A 15,616-nucleotide genomic window follows, 5' to 3' on the forward strand; every position below is an offset into this window, starting at 1 on the left:
TGCATGGAGTAAACTACTGCTGACTGTGTGAAAGGCTACCAGAATCTGACCATTTGTATTTCAGCTTTCCAAACATTTTATTACAACGTTTGTGTTTGGGATAACATGCAGAGAGGAATATTTAACTACATTACAAAACATGCAGAAAAAAAAACAAGAATCTGAAAGATCAGCCAGCTACTGTCTCTATATTTTCTTGTTGCCTGGAGTTTCATGTTATAATCCCCATGCTGCTGGCATTTTCTCAGTTGGGAATGCAAACCTCACCAGATTTGCATTCTTGTTTTGTTGGCAGACATCCTAAAAATATAATTGAATTTTGTAGTGTCGCTGACCTCCATATATCCCATTAGGTTCCAAAAGATAATCCAGTAACGAGGGACCAGGGACCTGATTTGTCATAGGCCTTTAACTTTGTGTAGTACTTTATACCAGTGCAACGTGAGTGTAGCGTAGATGTGAAACACCACCTTGCTGATCTAGTAGTATTTCACTTTTACTTTGCACTGATGAACGTGACCACACAAGGTGCAGTGACTCAGGCCCAGAATCCTCTCTTGTGTCAAGTTCTCTTCTTGGTGTGGATGGGGCATGGGGAAGCAAAGGTGGCTGTATGCAGCCTTTATGCACCACACCCTGATCCCGTGGGCTAAATTGCCTCTAGCCCACCTGGAGATTCCTCTACACTGTGGGAAATCCCCAACATACTGGTTCAGCTAGCTTTCCACCTGCTTTGTGCTGGTGGAAAGGGACAAAATGGACATATTAACAAAATGGTGGGGGAACAAGATCTGGCCTTGCTAGTCTGCATAAACTCACTCGTTGACCTTTTCCTGTTGCTGGGTGCTGCAAAGTTAACCAAACTGGTAAAGCTTCAGTCAATATGGCAATTCTGATGAAATGTGGAATGTATAATCCAATGATGCCTGTCATAGGAGCCTTGGGGAATTGTAGCCTTTCATCCACAGAAGGAGTGAGTTTAATGCAGAGTATAGTGGAATTTATATTTCCCATTTATAAACTTGGTTTCTGATATCAGTGTCATACAGAGGGATTAATGATGTCTAAAGTAGGCTTTGGTTAACTGGCTGGAGTAGGTATTTTCATGTTTCTATAGATATTTGCAATTGTAGAGTTTTAGTCCTGGCAAACCCATATTATAAAAGATCCCCTTTTATACATCATAATAACATACAGTATCTTATTGGAAAGTAGAGACAGTGAGGACAAATTTATTACTTACTGTGAGCCAGCTAAATTTTGCCCGCATCCTGGACATTCTGCAGTGCAGTTGCATGCTGAACTCCACATTACTAAACAGATTTGTATCCTTTAAGTGTCTAAACTAGTAAAGAAGTTTATGTGTAGTTTAATGGGATCAGTATTAGCAGCATTAACATTGATACTTAAATGCAAGAACTGATCCTACCCTAAGCCTTTGGAGTCCTGAAGACAATACTTATTACAGAAACATAAGTGTCCTCTTCAGTGCCATTAAAATATATACACATACACATCAATTTCAGTGTCAGGAGACGTTCTGTGAAGATCAACAATAATTCTGGCTGAAGAATCTGTCTAGAAGTCTATAAACCCAGAATATCAAAATATGAGCTATACAGAAATTAGAATTAGTTGAATTGTATTTACTGAATATAAAATGTAATGAATTTTGATTTGTCTTTTGGCTTTCCAATAAATTCACAAACCAGTCCTGTAATATGGGAATTTATTTATGTAATTGTGACAGAATGCAGAACCCCTGGAATACAGTCTCGGAGCTGCAGAACCACTGGGTACCCTTATCAACTATTTAGGTTGGGTTGAGCTCTCCACCCGACTCTTGCTGGTGACATACAGGCAGCCTCTCCAGAACCTGTTATCACCCAACCTGAGAACAGGTGGCACCAGACACCCAATTCAGTTCAATGAATGCTTTCCAGCCACTCACGAACCAACAATAGCAAAACTCCTGTTGGCTCCCCAGCTCAGGACCCCAAGACTATACCATCTTGCACTGGTCAAAAAGCTTGACCAGTGCAGATTATTATTCAGTCAGCTTTCCCTCAAAGGGGAATGAACATGCACCAGCTTTTGTTACTGAACAGTTTGTCTAAATATTTCATTCAAAAACACACTGGTTAATATAAAACATTAAACAAGTTTATTAACTACAGAAAAATAGATTTTATGTGCTTATAAGTGGCAAGTATAAAGAGATTAAAAGTAGTTACCAAAAGAAATAAACATAAAATCACAGTCTAATTTCTACATACTAACAAAATTTGAATTAGCAATGTCTCATCCTTGTTAACTGGTACAAGCAGTTTCTTAAATGCAGGCTGGGCAACAAAACTTCCCTGCCTGGGACTTCTCTTCCCTCTTTCAAAGTCCTCTTGTCTTACAGATGATCCTTCAGTTGTTGAGTGGGGAGAGAGAGAAACCAAGTGATGATGTTATTCTCCCCCTTTTATAGTCTGTTTCAGCTTGCTAGAACAGTCTATGCATGTGATGCGGTGGCTGCTTCCCATTGGTCAAGCAACCCCACTGCAAACGTGCATCTTAAAGTGAAGCCTTTACTGTAAGCAATCCCGGATAGTGGAATCCTTCCTTGATGGGCCACTGGCTACTTTGTTGTACCTGAAAAGCTGGTTTAGATGGTTCCCACCTCACAACATGTTCTAATAGCATTTACAACAATATTTTATAAACTTCACATACTATGATATCACAAACAATCCAACAGGATATTAATGTTTAGCAGATCAAGACTTTTAAAATAATACCAAACAAGTCATACTTTGTACAGAACATGTCATAATTATATGACATTGGTGAATATGGGATTTTGGGGGTGTTGTTTTCAGACACAGGGTGTCACAGTAATCAAGTATGAAATGTTAAGAAATAACAGTATGAGGATTATTTGCAAAGTATTTCATGTTGGTATTTGCTATTTGAATGTCCAACTTGGTTACTTAAGACATTAGTGAATCAAATGCTTTTATTCACCTATTCCACTGAGTCAAGTGGATTGGTTGCAAATATTAAAGGCCTCAATTTTGGTAGAATTGAGCTGAAATCCTAATATTAGCAAAAGACTGGGTTTGCTGGTAGACTCTGATTGATTTGTGTGACTCAGATGATGCAAGGCAACCATAAATCAGCCAGGTATGTCATGTCTACGGCTGCTTCCCAGTGCTAGAGGGACACAAAGTAGCCGGAAATTTTTGATGAATCTGGCTCAAAATATTCACAATTTTTGTTTACAGTTGCCAGCCATAAAAGAAACTATATTAAATGTATCCTGAACACAAAAATACACATAGACTTAACTTTCTGTAATAATCTTGAAGTAGCTATTTTACCTGCTAATGATATGAAACCTAAATTAAGGCATTAGGAGGTCAGGGCTGTATTCATAAAGAAACTTCGGTGTGGCAACAGTGAGCATCACCACACCTAAATTTTAGGGGGCTAGAAAATCACTGGGATTCCCAAAGCTTGGGTTAGGTGCCTAGGTTCCCTATATAACTGTTACCAGATTTGCTCTTCACCTTGGAGTATGCTCATTTATTAGGGTTACCTTCCTGAAAGGAGGTGTGATTCTATTAATGTACTGCTTGTGTTACCTGTGTGTTCATATGGCTACAAGCCACCTCCCAATGGAGCTATCCTGCAGGCCCAGGTTTTCCAGGCTGGGTTCCTCCATCACCAGATTCAAATAAACCCCCCACAGATACACACACACACATTTCAAATTACCTGAGTGCGTCTGAGCGGACCGGGCTATCAGCACTGTCAGCTGACCCCTTATGCGTCCCTGAACTCAGCAGGTTGGGTGACACCACACTTTCAGTGGCCACCCTTATATGCCCTTTTGCCATGCACCAGAATAGAGCACACTTCTTGAGCAGGCTGGGTCCAAACAGCACTTTTTGGCAACTCCCCTTAATTGCCCCTGGACTCAATCAGGCTGGGTCAAACAGCACCTTGAGCCGCACCCTTATTTGCCTCTGGACTCCATAGGGTAGGCAGAGTAGCACTTCCCGGCTGTCCCCTTTATATGCCCCTTTACACCACAATTGTTCTAGCAGTAATCCCCTTGATGAGCAAACCTCATAGAATTTTTGGGCACTCCAGAGATCTTTGGGTTAGGTAAGAGAAGCGTTGCTGCAGAGCAAGATAGGGATCAAGAACACAAAGGAGTAAATGCAGTTTGGAGAGAAAGAGAGAGACAGTGGCAACCAGCTTGTTTATAACAGTTATTTTATTGCTAGGTATATGAGAGAAAAACAATCAAATGTTTACAATACTAAACAATTACAGTTGGGGTATTGGAGAAAGCTATCCCAGGTTTGATTACAAAAGTAGAAAGTTATACCTGGAATTAGAGAGAGAGAGAGAAGAGAGAGAGAGAGAGAGAGAGAGAAAAAAGGTGTGTTGGGGGAAGAAGAGGGGTGCGGTCTTATCACTCCATGCAGCTCAGAGGTTCCCAGGAACAGGCTTAGGGTCCGGAGTGCTTTTAGTCTGGCAGAGCCCCCAGCACGATCAGTCAGGTAGAGAAGACAGGTTACAGTGGAACTGATGCAGAGTTTGGATCCAAGCTTCAGAACAGAGGTTTTAGCTTTGATAGGGGATTTTTGTAGACCTCAGGTTTGTTTAAGGCTAAACAATGTCTGGACAAAAGGAGCTGATCATTCCTGGAAGGGCGCTTTTCCTTGAGAGAGAACTCACAATGCAACCAGGTTTCAGTGTTTTGCATATCAATAACTAGAATGGTCTGATAACTGCGGAGCTGGATGTGTGCAGGTGTTAGTTTATTTACATCAAGAGCATAGATCTCCCAGCATGCAGTGCTTCCCTGCTTCAGCAATCCCAGAGTTCAGTGCATTTTCCATCTTTACCAATCCCAGAGTTCAGTGTGTGCTCCATCTTCGATGTAGATGAGGCTTCTGTTCTCCGTTCATGTGCTAACTGATATGCTTATGAGGCATGGGGAGTTGTCTCACCCTTGATGGGAGGGTTTCAGTTGTGTCTCCTGCCTTTTTCATATTGAGAATGTCTGGTTTCTGGTTCAAGCAGCCTTTGGTTTCTGGTTCAAGCATGGGATGCAGGGTGATATGGGGGGGGGGGGGGATGTTCAGGTGAGCCAGACCTGGTTCCCCAAGAACACAGAGCTGCTAGGTAACACAATGAACGGGGAGAGATAGCTGCCTTAGAATGGGATTCACAAAAGTCAGCATGCTAGGTGGTGCCCTGCTTAAATTAGCGAATGGGAGATGCCAAAGAGAAGGAAATGTCCTAAGTCCCACCCCTCTCTTACAGAGAGGAGCTGAAGTCCAGGATGCAGGAAAGTGCCGTTCTCTGCTTGAGATTCTCAGCTGCAAACCCTTTGGGTGTTAGGCACCTATGCTGTTTGTGCAAGAGGATGGGAAGGGATGAGACAGAGGGGGAGAAGGAGGATGACTTCCCCACAATTTTTTAGCCCACTGGATAAGGTACTGACCTGGGATGTGGGAGACACCTGCTTCAAGTCCCCCCTCTACCTGTGGGGAAGAAGGGATTGGACATGGGGGTAGCCACCCCTCAAGTAAGTGCCTTAGCCACTGGGCTGTGGGAGATTCTGATCTGTGGCTCCCTTAGTCTCTCCTGTTGAAGCTGTTCCCCTGTGGATAAATCATTCTTAAAATGTCATTGGAGCAGGGGACTGGATCATGGGTCTCCCATGTGAGTGCTCTAACCACCAACCTTCAACATCATTCTCATGCTGTTGTGCTGAGTCGCCCATTCTCTCTCTCACCCAATGACTCATTTATTATTTATCCGCAGCAGAAGCAGCTTCAAGAGGAGAGACTGAGGGAGCCTCACATGAGCCTATCCCAGTGGGAACAGTCTAGTGGCTTGGGCTCTCACCTGAGGGGTGGCGGGTCCCTGTTTGAATCCTTTTTATTCCCCACAAGTGGAGGGTGAACTTGAATCAGGGGTCTCCCCCATCCCAGGTAATTACCCTCATCAATGGGCTAAAAGTTATGAGGAATTCCTCCTCCCCCTTGACTCTTCTGTGACCTATAGAGGCCTGATCTAGTAGGAGCAGTCTGAGCACACTTACAAGATCTGGCCCCGCAGGCAAGTTAGGCAGAGGAACGACTATCTTTCCCCAGTTCCTAAATCAATCTGGGGCTTAGGCACCTGGATACCTGGTGTGGGGCTGCACCGTGCACACACAGGGCAGAAACATAGGCACAAAAGGAATTTTTATTGCAAGAAACTTAGGTGCTGAGTGAGTTTAGGCACCTACAGGATACAGAGGCAGCTGAGCAGGGATTTTGTGAATCCCAGTGGGGCCTGATTCTGGGATTTAGGCACCTAAAGTGGCAGTTAGGTGTCTAAATCCTATTGTGAAGTTAGCCCTTAGTGACTAGCTCAAATGAGCCTGTAACAAAGTCAGCAGTAAAACACAGTAATCTTGATTCCCTGTCCCTATTTCTTACTAATCATATTCCCACACATTTGTTCTGTGTCTTACACACAGTTTTATTTAGTTTTCTTTATTTGGTTTTCAGGTTTTGGGTTTTTTTTTCAAATTAATAACCAACACCCTATCAGGAAGGGGATAAAACCCCAGTAGATGTGGGCGGGCTGGCAAGGTATAGAAGGAAGCAATATTACCCTTTTGGCATTCCACTGTTCCCTCTATGCAACAGAAGCACCTGTGGGGTTCTGCAGTGTGGGGTAGGGCATACGCTGGGCAGGGCTGGGGGACATAGCTGCTTTCTACAAAGTAATAACCCCACTTACTCTCTTATGAGATATCAGTGGGTACCATTCATTTAACCACTCATCCCATATATAATGTGGAAAACCAATCCCACCCAGAGAGAAGGTGCTGTGAGAGAACCTAGCAATATATTTCCATTAGGAACACACAGGATCTGAGTCAAATGACTATCTTCATTGGTCACCCTGTACCATATGAGGTCCTTGGAACTGAACCACTTCTACACAAAGAGGTAAAACATACCCCAAGGGAAGAAGATAAACTTACAGATCTATCAATCAACCTACATACTATCCGTCCATTTTTATAAAGTCACCTGTGTCAGAGGAATTCCTATGGTGTGGACAATGCAATCCTGAACGTTTCATGAACAACAGCATCCTAAGTAGCCTGAAAAATCCCATCCTGCTTGAGTTCCAGTCAGACAGTGCATATTACTTTATTCTTAATGTGACACTTACAGTAACTTCAGTTACAGTGCTGTCACATAATGGAAAAAAGACAAAAGCAGGCTAAAGACCTTGAATCGCATTTCCCCGCGCATCGCTCTCAGCAGCTGTATGAAAGTAAACTTGTAACATTCATGAACACACCAAGTATTACTCTCTGAAAACCATTTTAGGCTGTTTCACTAATTCTGTAGACCTGCTCATGCTATGCTCTAGAGGCAGAGGTTTATCTTCTGCTGCAGAAGTTGTCTTATTACAGAAAGTGTATGTGTCACTTCAGAGAGAGGTTTAACAAGGCTAGTAAATGAGTAGCACAAGCAGCATTCTGTGCTGATTTTCATTCAGCCGTGGTTTGACATTTCGACTGGCGTCAGCTGCCATGGTAGACCCTTGTCATTTGTACAGTAAAACAACACCTCATTATGAAGGGTGTAATTTTTACTCTGTTTTCCTTTAATCTCACCAATTATACCTTGCACTTACAGTCTAGCAGAACTGCACTTTGTTGAGAACACGTCTTATTGTGTTGTTTTGGAACATGTGTCAATGTGACTCAAGCAAGATTTACGCTAACATTTAAAATATTTTGATATGCTGTCTGAAAAGAAGCAGGAAACTAATTCATTGTAAGGAGACATTTTAAACTGCATTGTAATGACAACTGCTGCTGCTTCTTCAAAGAGAAGATGCTCAAATAATACCATCTATATGTCAACTAGATGCATTTTTCCTCCCCTAGGAATGTAGATCTCTGCAGAGTGGTGGCCTTTGTTTATATTAACTTATGCAGACGCTATTTACTGGTCTCAGGAGGTTATATATTTAGGACATGTTATCAGAAAGATACAGGTTAAGACTAACAAAGGTTATTATAATTTGTGTGTGGGGGGGGGAGGGATTTTTTTGTCCAGGTCTGGCAAGTATTGCTCATTTGGAGGGACATTCCACATTTCAGAGTAGTTTTATGGTGTGCTTTTTAAAATTGTATTTCAGTCATATGATGAATGATTTTAAAGAGATACAGTTAAATAAAATATGGTCCCAAATCAAGCTTTTGCAAACTCTAGGACCAAGAAAATGTTTCTATTAGCTCTTTTTAATTCCAATTGAAACACTTGTTTGTTTTTAAAATAAATAAATAAATAAATAAATAAAGTCTGCCTCCCCCTCTCCAAGTTGTGCAAGCAGAGAGAGCACAGATAGCATGAAAAGAAGAGAATGGCTGCCAACCAGAAGTCCCTCACACAATGCATCCTGATCCTCTATCAGAACTGGAGGTGCTGGCTTATTTAACTCCTGCAGTCTGGTGGCATTTCAGGACCATTGCTGCATGATGGTATTCATCTGTGAAGCTGGAGTGCGTCCAATCACTGAGGAAGGAGAACGAGTGCACTGGAATAGATGTTCTCTGATACTACTTGGGAAGGTGGTGTCCAGAAGTGTATACTGTATTGCATCTTGATGGACCACTGGCCAAGGTACAGATGGCTGTTCAGGACCCAGGCAACAGCATCACAAAGAGAGGGGGACATGAGTAGCACTGCCAGTAATGGAGAGGCACGTGGCAACAGCGATATTTTTACCTTCCATTGCAACAAGGTGTCCTCGGTGTCAAATGAGTGAAACTACTTGTTTGATGATGGACGTGTGCTCTAATGATGAGGGGTTGGTTCCTCAGGGTCAGAAAGAGGGTGCATCAAGAGGCAATGGGCCTGCAGATGGCATGTGAGCAGATTTTGATACAGAGCAATTTCACGCCTTCCTGTATCTAGTTTGGGATCTAAAGGCACAAGCCCTTTTCTATGAAAAGAGTTCTTTTTCATGGAATCATAGATTAATAAGACAGAAAAGACCATTGTGATCATCCACCCGCACCTGCTGTATAACACAGGCCACAAGATGTCTCCAAATTAATTCCTTTTTGAACAGGCGCTTGTCTTTTAGAAAAAAAAATCCACTCAATTTAAAAATGGCCATAATTTAGTGTGACCAGATGTGCCAATTTTATAGGGACAGTCCTGATATTCTGAGTTTTTTCATACATTGGTGCCTATTACACCCCACCCCCCTGTCCCTATTTTTCACACTTGCTATCGGGTCACCCTAACTACGACCCTTAGTAAATTGTTCCAATGGCTAATTACCCAAAATGCTAAAAAAAATTGTGCCTTATTTCAAATCTGAATGTGTCTAACTTCAACTCTCAACCATTGGATCTTGTTATATATTTCTCTGCTAGATCGAAGAGTCCTCTATTATCAAATTTCTCTTCTCCCTCAAATCAGCCTATTATTACATAATTAAGTTATTACATTATTTCTTTCTCCATTGACAAGAGCTGGATTTGGTGAGGTGGGAATGCAGGGGGATTATATTTGGACAGGGGGTGATGGGCATGGGGGCTGGCAGGGGGAGGTAAACTGGGACAGAGTGTTGGGGTGCGGTGAGATTGGGACTGGTTCAGTAAGGACACTGGAAACCAGGAAAGGAATGGGTGGAGATTGAAATTGTATGGAGAATTGGGAGGGACATAGAGGAGACTTTAGGGGATGGGGAGAAAATAGTATGTGAGAATTAATTACTATCATAACTCATATTGTGACAGGGTTAGACTAGATGTCTACTGGAGAGTGCTACTATTAGAGATCTGGGACAAGCCTGCCCACTGCTAAAGACTCCTCCCCAGCCTAAGGGGAAGAGCCACTGGACCCAGAACTCAATTGATTTTGGGGGAGAACCTCTCAAATGGAGATAAATGAGCTGCTGGTCACATCAGAGCTCTCGGAGGTGGTGGAGGAAGGTGTGCACCAAGTGGCTCCACACTGGATTACTTGCACTATAAAGGAGTCTCTGCAAGGCCTGGAAGCAGAAGGTGTGGACCTGGTTGTGGAGACAGCACAGGCCCTGCCCTCCTTCTCCAGGGGGAGACTCAGGATCCCTGCAGAGACCCAGTGCAGTCCTGGGAAAAAGAACTCCAGAATTGTCTTCTGGAGGTAATCCAGGAATCTCGGGGGCAGGACCAGGGTGTTGAGCCAGTGCCAGAGCATGGACAGGACTAGCTGGTTGAGCACCAGTGCCCTCCCCCGAAGGGAAAGGCACCGGAGCACTCCTGGTAGCTGAGCAGGGGTTACTCCAGCTTAATTAACACACCTGGAGCCAATCAAGGCCCCACTCAGGACTTGTTAAAAGCCTCCCCTCCAGACAAAGGGTGTGGCTAGAGTTGTGAAAGTGAGGTGAGCTACTAGAGTGTGTGAGCAGGCAAGATGCTGTCAGAAACCAGGAGGATTTAGAAGGAGCAGAATGCTGGCAGAAGAGAACCCTGCAGGTACAAAGACTGGGGGAGTGAAAACCCTGCCTGAAGAGGGCACAGGAACTTTTCCAGTCCTGGAGGCCTAAGGGAAGAGACCCTGCCAGAAGGGAAAGACTGAACTGGACATTGTTGGAAAAAGATTTTAAGTGTGGTTTGTTATTTTGTATTGATAAGAGACTTACACAGGATTTTAGGCTGGACAGTTTTAAAAGAGTTTATTTTGTAGAAGGTTAATTTTTAATCCCACAAGTGGACAGTGGAAAAAGACTTTGAATAAAGGATTATAGACAGTTTTATATTTTATTGTTATTTAAATATTTATAAGACTATATATATATATTTATAAGGGTATAAATTTATTTATTTTTATAATTATTGGTTTATATTATTATTTATAAGATACTTTTACAGATGTTTTGCAGCTAACTACAACTTATTTATTAAGGTTGCAGAGCTCGCTGAATTCAGCCGAGGGTTATTTTCTTTTGCATTTTTAAGAACTTTTTATGATTTGTGCACAGAGTTCAACATTTAGTTTGGCACTACCACACCTAGTGGGGCTGTCAAGGGCCAACAGCCTCCCCTGGCAAGGAGGCCAGGAAGGACCCCTGTCTGAGCAGGATGTGGACATTAAGTCAAGGGGCACGGGGAAGTAAAATAAGGAAGCTAGCAGCTTTCCTGAAGCCACAGTATGAGGCTGCTACTTGTAGAGTCCCTGGGTTGGGGCCCATTCACTGGAAGGCAAGAGCCCCAGCAAAGAGACAAGGGCTTGTGAGAACCAGAGACAGGACCGGGAGCCAGTAGGGAGTGGCCATCTTAGAGAAGCTGTATTACCCTCCCCCACCACTAGAGGGTGGAAGAACACTAAGGGATGAAGCAGTTCCCTGACCTACCACTAGAAGGAAGCGCTGGACCCACTGAAGTAGAGGAAGAGCTTTGTCACAATATGTACAAGAGGACCAAATTAAGGTTGCACAGGCATTCTTAACTCTGGCATTTCCTAACGTTTGAGTGCTCAATTTTGCAACCTTAATAATGTCTTTTAACATAGTTTGGTATGAGTGTGTCTTTATAAAAGTTTGTCAAAAAAAAATATAATGAAAATATAATATACTCCACCTCCTGCAACCCCCACAAAAGGTTAAGAAGAAAGATGGGCTTTGCCTTATGCCCAGAAGATTAGCATAGCTAGACTCTGGCAGGCAAAGTGGAGGGAACAAGTTCTAAAGTCACTGTTCCATCACAGAGATTGCCCTGCTAGCTGCTTCTTCCCATTGATAGCCCAGAAATTCCAGCTCAAGCACCTCTGCTGATTGCAACCACAGGCTACAAATGGAAATGAAATTGAGTTTCATTTTCTGTGTCAACGTTCTCCAGAAGCTGCTTGGGAAAATGCACAAGAGTGTTCATATGGCTGTGTGTGAAAACAGGCAGGGTAAAAAGGCTAATCAGCTCCAACCATGCTTTTTGCAATCAAACTCTCCTGAGAACTGCACACAAACAATTTTTCCACACTGTCTCTTTTGAAAATAAACACTCAAATTACACAGACAATCTGCACTGAATTAAAATTGGGTGAACCCAAATCCAACCAACTTCAGCAATCCTGCTTGTCTGCTTTGTTTTTTAAATATGTGTAATGACACATGCAAGATAGCACACACTACATAATCCTATGTTCTCTCAAGACACTTTGGAATAACATGCCCACAGTGTGGCAGAATATAAGTGAAAGAAATCGGTTGGCTCAGCCAGTAGCTACTATTTTTGACATCAGCATTGAGTTTCTATGTGTTTCTTGCTTTCTCTGGTGGCAGAAACTGACAACTGATAAGATACGACAGACAGTATCTGCTCTTTGAAGAAGAGGCCATGCTCAGTATATCCTGATATGGTCATTCTAAAAAGTAGTGAACCACTGTCTGGTTGCACAGAGGAGTATGGCAGGAGAAGAAACCTGGGCGCTAATGGTGGGGAACGGGCTTCATAGGATGATTGATCTGTCTACCTGTGTAGATTCTTAGACTGTTCTCATCACTTTGGTAAAAGGGCAACTCAGAAGACTAGGAACTATACATAGACATATGGTAGATTTTCCAAGGAGTAAAATAAATGGTAATTGGGTTTCCAGATCCCTTAGGTCAACTTTGAAAATTTCAGCCATACAATAGAGCTGAGCATTAAAATTTTATTGATATTTTTCCTAATTTTTTTTCACTGAAATTCAAAATTCAGACAAAAATTATTGAAAAATTGAAATTCAGGAAATATCAACTCACCATAATATAGAGATGTATTTTTCTCTCTCTCTTTCCCCCCAGTTTGTTGGAAGTTTGTTTATTTATTTATGCACTGGGTTGTGGTGTTAATGTAGGAAAGCTTGGATAAAGTAGTGGGGTCTGCATTATCCTCTGAAGTTGCATAGCTGTGTGACCAGCTGAATTAATGAAAAATTTCTGTGAAAGCTCTGTCTCCTGCTGTAATGGAATACCTACCCCTGGATTCACACCTTCCACACTATTGTAATAATCTTGTATAAATTAGGCCTTGTAAGGTATCATTTGAAAACTCATTATTTGCTGGTTAGCATTGTCCTGGTAAAATATGTGTGGCAACACTGTGAAGTTATAAGATTCTCCGATGATGTTATGAACACATGTTCCAACTGCATAGCCCTACCCAGGCAGAAATCAGGTTTATCGTAAACAAAGGAAAGAATATGTGCTTGCCTTAATTTGCATTTAAGCAATAAACAGGATCATCAAGCAGGAAGAGACAACAAAGGAATTTCAGAAAGGTGAAAAAACCAGAAGGGAATATCCTTTCACATAGAGTCTTTTTCTCCTGGGTCTTAGCTGAAAATGTTTTTCAAGAAAGAGACTGCAACTATAAAAAGGAGGGACCAAACACTCCCAGGGACCACTCTCTCTCTCTCTGCCCACCTCATTTTCCATACCTGAAAAGACAAAAGAAAATAGCCATTGGACTCTGACCTAAAAGTTCGGTCAGTAATCTGCTGGAACATGTGGTGAGAAAGTTTGCTTTGCAACAAAGATAGTTTCTTAAGTAGATACTAGCAAGCATTCTATCTTTATTTCTCTTGTAACCATTTCTGACTTTTATGCCTCATTATTTATACTCACTTAAAATCTCTTTGCAGTTAATAAACTTGTGTTATTGTTTTATCTAATCCAGTGTGTTTAAATTGGAATATCTGGGTACTCTGATTAAAATAATAAACTGGCATACTATTTCCTTAAAGGAATAATGGAATTAATATATTTGTACTGTCCAAGAGAGGGCTGGGCAGTACAGGCATGCATTTCTGGGGGAATATCTGGAACTAGGGTTGTGTTGGGGTCACCTTGCAGCATACCAAGGCTGGTGAGAGATGGGGTGTAGTTGGCAGGCTGTGGTTACACACACAGACACTCAGGGTGTAGGCTGCATGATGGAAGGCTGTTTGTGAGCTGCCCACATGGTAGCTACTTTACAGCAAGACATTGTAAGACACCCGAGGTTGAAGGGCATGGATGAAACAGCCCCCCACTCATTTGGATGATGCCGCAGCATGTCACACCTGGATATGTACATTTCATTTTAAAATTTGATAGTTCCATTGTAGCTATCCTGGGAGGCAAGATCACACAGGGTGATCCTACAGATAATTTGGAGCAGTTACATGGAACACTTTGGAAGTAAGGCCCAAAACTTTGAAGCTAACTCAGGGAAGCCATCTTTAATACCTTCTTCTGGTTCTGTGGTGACCATAGCTCTGCTAGATTGTAGATCTTTGGTTGAAAGTTCCAAAAAAAAAAAAAAAGCCTTATGGGGTTAAGAGTCCAAATCCTATCAAAAATCGGTTGGAGTTGAGCCCTTGATTCCTTAAGGCACCTTTGAGAATCCCTGTCTGTATCTAGAAATTGTATTAATACTTAAAAGAACCAGCAATATAATAGAGCAGTGTCTAGTGATGTGATTTCTTAACTCTTATACAGTTTAGGTACAAATTAAATTGTACTATAAATTATAGAACCCTATTCTAGTGGGATTTGTTTCTATATCATAATTGTATTGATCCTTTTTTTTGCCATAAGGGTCTAAAATGGAAGTTTGCTCTGTACAAGACGTCACCATCTATATGGTAATGCCAGGTTTGATTCACCACTGTTACACTGCAGTTTTACAATGCTGTAATACCATCTAACTCAGTACAGTGCACCACCGTCCAACACTGTGGTGAGTCAGGACCATTATATTTAAGACCATACAACCAGAATATTTTAAAAGTGTGACATTTGATTGGAAAGATATTTCTGTTAAAATGAGTTCAGCAAACTAATGCTAACAGAACTGACAGAAGATTATACTTTTAGTGACATCTTCAGCTTCAGAATTAAGCCAAATTCTGGCCCACAATATACATAGATGCACCAGAAAACTTTCATCAAAAGGCAATTAGTGCATGGCAGGAGATATCCATCCCACTCCTGCTTTCCTTAAGGAGTCACATACACAGCATATATAGCAGTATGTGCCCATTTGAGGGTGGGGAAATATGTTAGTGTCCCCATACTGGATAGAATCTGACTTATTTACAGTTATTTACATAAGTGGCCATCTGCTTTTGCTAGTAATAAAATAAAGTGCCTGGGCTGGGACTACACTGGAAAGAAAGATGAAGTGAACTACGGCATTAAGAAGTAATTTACTGAAATGTCTTTTCTTTTTAATGAGTCATTGTGGTATATTATTCTATACATCTAAACTATCTGTGCTAATCATAAAAGGCTCTTGCTTTGAATTACCCCCATCATTTCTTGATCCTTTCAAACTGTTGATATAAGTGGAAACAGACAGACTGGCAAGCTAAAGACATTTCAGTTGATTGATAGATACATCAGATGAATAAATATGAAAGGCACTGAGATTTCACTTTGTTTAGTGAATTAACAGGTGTACACAGCAGATGCACTGATTGAGTGAATGGAGCATGGCTGACTGTCATTCCAATTTAAAAAAAAAATAGATATCAAAACATAAGGATACATTCAGTTACTTTTAACTGAGGGGGAG

This window comes from Emydura macquarii, unplaced genomic scaffold, assembly GCF_026122565.2.
Source record: "Emydura macquarii macquarii isolate MOO-44397 ecotype Brisbane River unplaced genomic scaffold, CSIRO-AGI_Emac_v2 contig_1027, whole genome shotgun sequence".
In the NCBI taxonomy this organism is placed as follows: domain Eukaryota; kingdom Metazoa; phylum Chordata; order Testudines; family Chelidae; genus Emydura; species Emydura macquarii.